The sequence below is a fragment of the Tyto alba genome, unplaced genomic scaffold (assembly GCF_018691265.1).
Source record: "Tyto alba isolate M040663 unplaced genomic scaffold, T.alba_DEE_v4.0 Super-Scaffold_13, whole genome shotgun sequence".
Classification (NCBI taxonomy): Eukaryota; Metazoa; Chordata; class Aves; order Strigiformes; family Tytonidae; genus Tyto; species Tyto alba.
Window position 1 is genome coordinate 39873476 of NW_024881275.1, and position 10363 is coordinate 39883838.

The 10363-nt window shown below is 47.3% G+C and overlaps 1 protein-coding gene across 13 annotated transcripts in view; it reads right to left on the reverse strand.

Annotated features, from left to right (window-relative positions):
* SEMA4D (semaphorin 4D) overlaps positions 1-8720 on the reverse strand; it is a 102973-nt gene extending 94253 nt beyond the window's left edge. For 4 of the 13 annotated variants that reach the window (XM_042787859.1, XM_042787856.1, XM_042787857.1 and 1 more), the window contains exon 1: positions 7344-7414. The gene's annotated coding sequence lies outside the window, so the exon portion shown is untranslated. Of the gene's footprint in view, positions 1-3455; positions 3624-7041; positions 7314-7343; positions 7415-7897; positions 7968-8698 lie in introns of those variants that run through there. The other 9 variants (XM_042787854.1, XM_042787853.1, XM_042787851.1 and 6 more) reach the window with 8 other exon arrangements.
* Positions 8721-10363: the final 1643 nt, after the last annotated feature.

Sequence of the window (10363 nt, forward strand, 5' to 3'; positions counted from 1 at the left end):
TTTGAAGACAAAACTATTTCAGTAATATCCACCTTCATTGGAAATAGCTAACCAAATATTCTAAGCAATTAATATGCTGTGAATGTATACATATGGGTTGGGTTGGGTTTTGGTGGTTCTTTTTAATTCTTTGCAAACAGAATTGCACAGAGAGGAAAGCTCTCAAACCTGTGAAAAGGTCTGTCTTACATATTTATCATTTAATCCCTCACAACTAATTCCTGTGCAGAAGTGAACTGAAAAGGCCATTATAAGTTTCACTTACCTAGCAGATAATCAGGATGACCTTTCAAGGCAGTTTATCAGTTTCACTGACAGAGTAAAAACCTAGTCAGATTCAACAGAACAGTAAACTTATTTCAATAGAACTAAGCATCTAAACACGTAATTGCAGATTTTTAACAATACCAATAATTGCAAGAAGAAAAAAGTAGCCATTCTCTTATCTAAATAATACCATATTTTAACAGGGGAAACAAAATGGCTACTCCTTAGCACAAAACAGATACTTTTTAGTGGCTCTGTGGGATTTTTTCGTTTCAGTTCTTGGGGGGAGGCAGGGGAATATTAGTTCTATCAAAGTTACTTATTTTCTTTACACCTACAGTTCTGATGGACAACTAATTTTCTGACAAACAGACCCTCCAGGTAGGGTACATCTACAGCCAAATACAGAAGGGGATCTATGTGCACATACATATGCATCTCCAGCAAATCCTTGGTAATTATGCAATTGCTGAGTGGAAACAGGAATGCATAATTTGTTGCCTCTGGCTGTTTTGCACACTTTTTGTCATAAGAAGCAACAGAGATGTGGGAAAGAAAAAAGCTCCTGAGCACCATGCTGCTTCAGCAGACTTCTGTATGCAAAATAACAAACTAAAGCCTTACTGCCCTGTTACTACTGCAGGGGTATTTTTTAGAGGTCAGGAAAGGATGCTTGTGCAGGGCCCCTGTCCTACATGTAAACCTCTGCAGTCGTATCTCCAACCTCAGCTACGTTCCACCCACACAATCCTGCTAGCAAGGTCAAGGCCCTGATTAACTTCTGTGTGCAGAACACTCTGTTTTTAAATGCTTCATAACAATTCTTACCATAGCCTAATTAAGTACACATTTATGTAGAGAAATATCTCACAGTCCACACTACAATGTCTAGCAAGAATTACAGAACCTACCAAGAACATCCAAGATGGGGCTTACAGAGAAAGACGATAAAATATTAGATTAGCTTGAGAAAAGATTGACTGTCCAAAAGCCTGTCTACATTCCCATCGCCCTCCCAATTACATCAGTCAGTCCAGTGAACAGTATAGCCTCTTTCCACAAACTCTGTCTTCCTGACATCCTCGGGTGAGCAACAAGAATCTCATCTGGTTTCACCGAACAGTTCAGGCAAGTGTTCTGCTTGTATTAGTAACTGGGATGTGTTAATAAACGTGATTTAATAAATGTCTTCTGAACAAATTCAAGCTTTACCGGATAAGGTAAAAGCATGGAGAAGGTTATCTATAAAATATCATACTGATACACATTCTTATTAGTTACTGGAACTCTGGCAATGAAGCCATTGTTACCCACATAAGCATGACAGTCCCCAACACCCCAAGGCATAGCTGGTTTATTCCTTCCTACTGTCACAAGAGACGACTTGCAAGCCAGAAGGGCACAATAATGCATTTTACAGAGACAAATTACCAAATTCGGTGTATCCTCACAAAAACTTTGATCAGCCTACTTTATGCTGAACAACGCAAGAGACAGCTAACTCCTTATGAAGTATTTCAAACTTGGGAGTTTAACTACAACAAACGTAAGCAAAGCCAAGCACAACCTCGATGACCTGATTTAAGACAAATTCATAGCGCATTTTATTTAAAAAAAAGTCTATTATATTGTTTCATTCTCCCCACAATGCATCCAGTTTACTCCGAGAGAGAATTCAAATACAAATTCAAGAACTTCCACGGCTCTAGGTCTCTTCCCTACATCCTGCATTGTTTTTCCAGTAACAAACTATAAACCATTATCTCTTTCAGCAGAAATGAGAACAAAGACCTTCTTTAAAAAAAAAATAGCCTCCACTTTTCTATGCATGTCTTTGTATATACAATGACAAAGTTCATAGAGCATCATTTGTTTATTATAAAAAAAGAAAAATCAAGCACAACTGAGCATATACATACAAAACCCAATCATTTGGGGCAAGAAGAATGCCTGATTTATATTGGAGAAAGGAGGAAAAACTCAGCAGAAACACAGTTAAAGCCTGCCCTTGAAAACTACTCTTGAAAACAAAGCAAGAACTATAATCACGTTTCATGCATTTTTCCCCCTTTTCCTCCCGCTCTGCCATTTGCAGTGCATGCAAATCTGTCCGGACCTGGCAGGCCATATTCAAGCACACGGGTACACCAGCCTCCCCTCTCTGCCTCACCTCGCTGCAGTCGTGTTAGACCTGCTTTAGCTTCCAGACACCAGTTGGTCCCTCTGTTGCGTACCGGCAAAGAGCTAACACAAAGTCTGCAGAAGTTGCTGCTCTTCTGCCTGCTTTCCCAGCAGAAATGCCTGTCTCCATAAACTTTCCCCTGCTTTGCATATCCTCTTCGGTCTCACAGCTCAGTTGAGTAATCAGATGCACTAAGGACATCAGGATTTCCCAGTCTGCTAATTCCATACATTTCATAGTCCTCTTCGTATCGGTGCTCCATCCCCTACGTATCTGCTCGGCATGCACAGAGCGGCACAGGAACATGCAAATCAAGCTCCTCGCAATGCACCATCACCTGTTCTCTTCTCAAGCCCATGTCAACAGCACTCTTCCAAGAGAGGGGAACCTGTCTGTCTTTCCAAAGAGGCCAACAGGTACTAATTTTGCAGTACAGTGTTCAATCCTCTTTGGCCTGACTCACATATAGGCTAATACTAATTTTTTAAGAGGATCAATGCAGAAAATGCCTGGTGGATTGCAAGTTCACTGCTGCACATGAGCAGAAAGAAAAAAAAAATAGGTGGAAGAGGAGGGAAAGACAGGAAATAGGGTATTATTTCTAGATTACCAACAGGCTTGTTCTAAACTCGATACATGGGGTTCGATTATTTATTGTCTTCAGAAAAGTTCCTTATTTGATCACATCTATAGTCCAAGTTTTTATTAATTTGCCATCTGTTTTGATTCCCCCTCGGGCACTGTAAGAACATGCTCTTGAAGTAAAAGCTGCTGTTTGACACTTTAAAACACTTACTTGTCAGAAATCTTAGTCACAGTACTACAAACCAAATGTATGCCTCCACACTGGGGGAAAAAAAAAAAAGCGCCTTTTTTCTTCCCTCCTTCACCCCATCATACAAAAAAAAAAAAAAAAAAAAAACCACACAACCAAAAAACCACAAACAGTACCAAAAATAAGTTTCTCTTATTTACCCATGCCATTTTCAGAAACATGTCCACTTACCCAGAAACTTGCTGCCGCACTGCTTGGTGCGGTGGGGAGCAGGAGGGGACAGAGCGGCTCCTGGACACCCGAGGTCAGCAGAAGCGGAGCACACCACCAGTCTAACCACAGACACTAACCGCCCTCGCAGCGAAGGCAGGCTGCAGCTGTACCTCCAGAAAGCTGGAACTTTACAGGTAGATAAAAGACAGAACATAAAAGCTTTTTAGCCAGAACACAATTAAATGCAAGACCTGGTTAATCCAGTTCTGGACAGCAAGACCTGTAACTTCCCCATCCAAGATGATGGCAAACATTAGCCTGAAATACAAAGTGCTAGTTTTTGCTTTGTAACAGTTGTGGGAACAGAAAAAGTGGTTTTCTTTGCTATCATTAACTCCTCCAAGAAACAAAGACAAAACCCTCATATCAGGAGGAAAAAAAACAGCTTCCACCCAGACTGTACAGCTACATCCACACACAGGTGAGTTAACTCTCCAAATGGCAGCTGCAGCAGCATCCTTTCGGCTTTCACAGGCTCCTCTTGGTACACAAGCAATTGTGTGCTAGACTGAAAAACAACTCTGCAGCCACTTCCCCTTCCTGAAACTCAAGACCCCGGTAAATTAAGTGGGACCTTCCTCATTCTTTTCAATACACTTCTACCTATCTACCTGGACACCCAAGCTGAGGACTATGCAAAGCCAGATGAAGGCAGCCTTATAAAATGCTGCTTTATCATCAGAGAAATGACCAGTTAGATGAGAGGAAGGGGAAAGCTTCAAGGAAAGAAAAAAAAATCAAATAAAAAACAGCCAAAAGCACTTCCCAGCTCCTTGTTTATTACATAGCCTCCCAACCAGGCACACCTTTCTTCAGCTAACTAAACATGGTATACGGCAGCTGAGTATTAGGCACAACAAAGAACACCCCAAAACTGTTTAATATTACCACAATAATGAAAACCTGAATTCTCATTTTAAACTTCCAACACAGCAATTTACATAGAGGTGTAAAAAAAAGGAACCTTTAAAAGATAACTCAGGGAAGTTTATAACCTGCTTTGCTTCTTTTTGTTGTCAATGCAAAGTCTCCATCCTTATTGTCACATGCTACCTGGAATACATTATTGTTTCATGCACTTTTCTAGAAGTAAAACACTGTGAAAAATTCTCTCAGTCATGTCTACAAGTAATTAAACCTGTTTAGTGGGAAGCATCCATTCATGAATAACACTTTCATGGTCATGCGCTTTCAGAAACTACTTTTCAACTCACTTAAATCATAGAATTATATGAATATTTACAAGATGCAACACTCAGAAGCACTGAAGGGGTTCAAGAAATGTTAGTCAATCTTGGCAATTACATCTTTCCTTCCCTGTTACTACTCATTTCAAGTTACCTCCGCACAGCAAAAACTGGGATAAATAACCTCATCTGTGAACATTCAGGGGAAATACTTTATCTTCTTATGATCTACACGTCTACTGCAACAACTGTGACTTGAGATTCCATTTTTCCTGAAGAAAAAAAAAAAAAACTGAAAACATTTGAGGACTTCAGAGACAACATAAAATCTTGAAGTATTTCTATCACAGTTATTTCCACTGATTTAAGTATGTATCCCACTTTGGAAAGCCATCCTTAGAATCAGAGTAAGGCACAACCACCTACCAATTTACCCAACACCTTTTGCAAACTATGTGGCATATGAAAGTATCAGATCTAACGCTAGCAGCCCAGGTGAGGAATTAATTTTGGCACGACTGAAAGAGACCTCAGCTTACTTCACCACAAGAAAACATCTAAGAGAACCTATCTCAACACCAGCACGTTCATTCAACACACATCCCCCAAGACGGCTGGGGGAGAGCGTACTGCAGAGCCGGCACAGTGCGGTCTCCAACTCCAGCCAAGCGGCCCTGGGCAGATCACAGATCCCCAGGAGAGGTCCCCAGCTCCTCCCCAGTGAGCGGCTGCACCAAGTGGGTAACGCTGAAGCTCAGCTGCTCAGAAGGCCAGCGAGAGAAGCGCCGGCGGCATCCACATCATCCCTCCTTCTCGCAGGACCTCTTAAGGGGTGTGAAGCCACACGCTTTTGTCAGGGCACAGCTGTAGCCAGGCGAGCAGGTTAACAAAAGGTTATCAAGCTGTTTATTCTGGAGGAAGAGAGGGGTCTAAACTGCAACATCAGCCAGGAGAGCATTAAACGAAGTCTGCAGGCACACCTGTACTTACAGTGTCCAGAAAAAAAAAAAAATCTGTGAATCAGTCTTACAGTCTTGAAAGAAATCCACTCACATCAAACGCTTCATTCACTGTGGAAGGAGGTACCGCCCTCCCCACCAGCTACAATGGCTTTTGCCTCTTTCAAAAAAACCCAAACAAAACAGCTATAGACCTACTTTGGTAGGTATGAACGCAAGCAGCTTTTGTCAGCAGGCTCTGCAGAAATCCCTGACCATCACGAAGTGTACACAGAGTAATTGCTTTGGGGGCGGGTGTGCGTGTGTGTGTGTGAGAATTATTTCCTCTCTAGGCCAGGAAAACCCAGTGGAGACAGACTTCATCTGTCAGTCCACATTTAAAAAGCTTTCTTTTTCCCCTTGATGAACACACGTGTAGAAACCTTGCCCCCCCATTTGCTTTCAGCAGGAAAGTGCCACCTGCACCTCCTCATCTCCGCTACCTGAGAGAACGGCAGCGGCCGCCTGCCTGCCCTGGCAGCACACTGCACCCACACACCTCCCTGTGCAGCGGGGAACAGGGTACGTACAGCGTTTTGCCCTGAACTGGCTACTCGGTTCCCTCCCTTACAATGCCCCTTTCTAACACAGCCTGCCATCCGCACAGGCACAGCGACCTCCCCCAGGTGCGCCGGCACCGCTGCCCAAACTCACACTCCTTTTGATAAAAGCAGTCATGGAACAGCTCTCTAACAAAAACCTCTGCAAAAGGCAGTATGAGATCAGTAGCTATTTCTGACCCTGATGGTCATAAAGAAGTCAACAGCCTACTGCTAATTACTATAGGAATTTTGGTAACAAAAAAAAAAAAAAAAAAACAAAACAACCAACCAAACAAACAAAAAGAGGCTTTACTACTACATTGATTTCCAGAGCCTACTAGAAATACTTGGGTGTCGTAGACTGAAATGTGATGTTTCACATTTTTCAGCTTGAAGTATCACCTTGCAAGAGGTACCTGATAATAAAGACAGGAGATAACAGGAAGGCAGGCAAACGTTTCAGCATGAAACCAAAAAGCGGACGTGAAAAAGCCCTTCAACCTGCAGATCCATCAGGTTCCCTCCCACACCAGGGCAGGAACGAGCTCCTGTTCCCCTCCCTGCTAATGGCGGTCCCATAACAGAAACGAGCTGCAACAATAAAGTTGCAATCACTGCATCCATCCACACACTCCTCCTCCCTTCAACACCGAAGCCGCGTGGTTTCGTATACGCACAAAACACCACCAAACAGCCCACACCGCCACGAAGCAGCGAAGACGTCCCCTTGTAATTAGCTGCAGGGCGAACAGGAAGAGACAGGCAACTCTTATGTCACTTTACCCATCCCTTGCAAACTCAGCACCTCTGTGCAGACCTGATTTAAACTCTTCTGACAGCTGAAAAACAGAACGGCATACGATAGCTCTTCGAAACATACGCAGCCGGCTTCCCAACAGCGAGCGCCCAGTCCAGCGTCCTGCTACTCCTCGAGCGGGGGACGGCGGTTCCCCGCAGGCAGCAGCCTCCCCCCGGTGCCCGGACCCGCCAACGGCAACCGGGGCTGGCACTTGGAAACGGCGGGGCCGTTTCCCGAAAACGCCTCGCACCCGTATTCCCCACCCCCGGGAGGTGCCGCCGGCGGGGCCCGGGCGCTGCTCTGCCGCCCCGGGGACGCACCTGCGGGAGCCGCCGCGGGCAGCGGCCGGGCCCGGAGCTGCCGCCAGACTCGGGGGCGCGGGGAGCGAAAAGCACATTTATAAACCTGCCAGCCCTCGCTCATTTGCTGCCGGAGGCTCCTCCTCTCCGCCCCGCTCCGGCCGCGCCGCCGCCCGCGCCGGGTCCCCCCCGCCGCCGCCGCCGCCGCCGCCGCCGCCGCCGCCCGCGCCCCCTCCCCGCACCGGCGGCGGGCTCGGCCCCGCCGCGGTGGGGGGGGGAGGGGAAGCCCCGCGCCGCAGGTGTGCCGGCACCGCCCGCCCGGACACCCCCCGCCACCCCGCCCGCTCCCCGCACCCCCCGGGGCGCCCCCACCGCCCCGCCAGCCGCCGCACCCACCTCGGCGGCAGGAGCCGCGGCGGGCACGGCCAGACGCTCGCCCCGGCGGCGACCGCCCTGCCTCCGCCTCCAACTCCACCACCCGCGCTGCCGCCGCCTCCCTCTCCTTCTTCTCGTCCTCCTCCTCCTCCTCCTTTCCCCCCCCCCCCCCCGCCGCCGCCTCCCCCGGGCGCTCCTACCTGCGGGGGTCCCCGGCGCTCCCCGCGCCCGCCTCGGCGCCTTCCCCGCGACAGGCTGGGCCGGCGCGGCCCCCCCTCTCCCCTCCCCTCCCCGCGCCGGCGGGGGCAGGGCGGCGGGAGGAGGAGGGAGGAGGAGGAGGAGGAGGAGTTGGTGCCCGTGTGTAACAAGTTTGGGTTGCCCCGCAGTATGGCGGCCGAGGGCTGGCGGGGCTGGCGGGGCCGCGGTGCCCGCCTGGAGCGGGGCTACAGCCGGGGGGGGGCGAGCCCGGCCCTCGGTTTTAGGGGCGGCTGCCCCCGCACCGGCGGGGCTCGGGCGCGGGGCGCTGCTCCGCCCTCTTTTCCATAAGCTCTGGCATTTTTTTATTTTTTTCCTCCCCCCCCCCCCCCCCGGCGCATTCCCCGTTAGCGGCAGCATCCCTGCGGGGGAGGGCGGCAGCTTGATGGTGCCCACTCGGTGATGCCCCCGGTAACCACCAAACGGGCTCCTCCGTAAGGATTTAGGGCCGTGTGGTTTGAAAAGGTTTCGAGGCACTTCTGCCAAAAGCAGATGCGATGCCCCCACAATTTAGTGAGGCTGCAGAACAGCCACCTCTCCTCCTTACACCTAGTGCTGCTCATCTCGCTCCCATTCCCTCTCCCGTTCCCGTTCCCATTTCCCCACTCTTGCTCTGTCTCGTCTCGGGCAGGATGGATCCGCTCACTGCAGACCGCAGCGCAAATCGCATCTGGGGTGCAGCCTTCCGGCACCACGGAAATATGAATTATTTATTTTGAAAGCAAACGTTACTGGAATTACTGTACCTTAAAGTGGAGGCCCACGTAGGTGACTGCTTGGTAACGTTAAAGGAGGAGCAAGCAGCGTGGCATAAAAAAGAAAATAGGTCAGAGACTGCACCGATCTCACCCGGGATGCTTCTGCTGAGTCACCGATGAGTTATTGATTACCATCATGTCCACGCACGCCTGTGGTGACTGTTCTGATGAATGACATGAACTAACACATGGATGACTGGGGATTTTTTATTGCTGTGGAACAGGTGATATCCCATGTCATTTGATTTCTATAGCTCGGCTAACAGGAGTTGTTTAAGCAAGACTGAACAAAATAGTTAGTTTATTGGATGCTGGCATTTGCTTTACTGGCTGACCTTCTAATTCCAGCATTACACAATATATATGTAATGTTCCAGTAACATGACAGACAATTTCTAATATCTGTAATTCATATTAGCTACAGCTGAGAATACTGTCAAAATGAAATTATTAAGGAAATAGAGCCTCTTAAAGACACAGAGTCCCGATAATAACCTCAGATGAAGAAAGTTTACATGCAAGACCTGGCCACCTTGATATTTCAGGGTATTTGGAACTGCAGCGTTTGAAGGAGGATGTTAACACAGCCAGTGAACAGTTTGCTGTCGTATGGAAAACACTGGGAAATCCACTTCCCCTCATTTAATTTTCAAAGTGGTGATTTAACTTAGGCCTGCTTAATGTCGGGCCACCCACATTCATCACACCCTTAACATCCAACAGGGTCACACCCCACCAAAACATTAGATCTGAAGGATGGGGAGGCAAGTGGTCACGCCCCGTCTTGGGAGGCAACAGCAACCGGGAGCAGGAGGAGCCGAGGACCCAGGGTCTGCTGTGAAGTGGAAGAAACGCTTCTGAGGATGATCTACCTGTGTCTGCAAAGGGTGTGAAAAAGGGTCAAACACTGAACCCAAATTCCCTAGTGCAAACACACACAAGGATGAAAGATCCTTATCGTATTTTGTTTGGGGAATTGCTGAAATTCATGCCAGCAGAAGAATAAACTGCATCTCCGCTGGGACTGGCTGCTGGTATTAATATACCAGCAAAACCCTTCTAGCACAGAGAAGACTTTAAGCATCTCCTGTGGGACACAGCTATGAAATGATATTCCAAGGGAGGAAACAAAGGTGCTTTTAAAATCTCTTTTGCATTGTACAAATTCTAGGCTAGGGCAGTTCTTTAGCATAGAGTAGAGAAATCACAGGTTTTTTTTTTTGGGTTTCCCCAGGGAGCCTACAGTCTGCACAAGCTTCCAAAAACCCTCCATGGCACAAAGGAACCAGAGCAAAAGCCAGCACCAAGACAAAATTTCCATTACTTCTGCTGTCTCTATTTAGGTCAGATTTTGTGACCTTTAAGAAGTACATTGTTCATTTGTATAGCATAGTTTTCAGCCTCCTTTCTCAGTAAAACCTGTGGAGTATCACAGACTGAAAGGTCAGAGGTAAAACAAGGGATTGATAGTTGGACCTTGTCAAATATCAGATTCTTGGCCACATTCAGGATCTTCTTTCAAATAAAATGTGTTACCAACAGGAATTTGTTGAGAAAATGAAAATGCCCTAATAATAACAGCATCAGGAACACGTAGCAAATAGCATAAATTGCACCACTGGAAATTCCTATCAGTTCCCATTGTAAGTAACA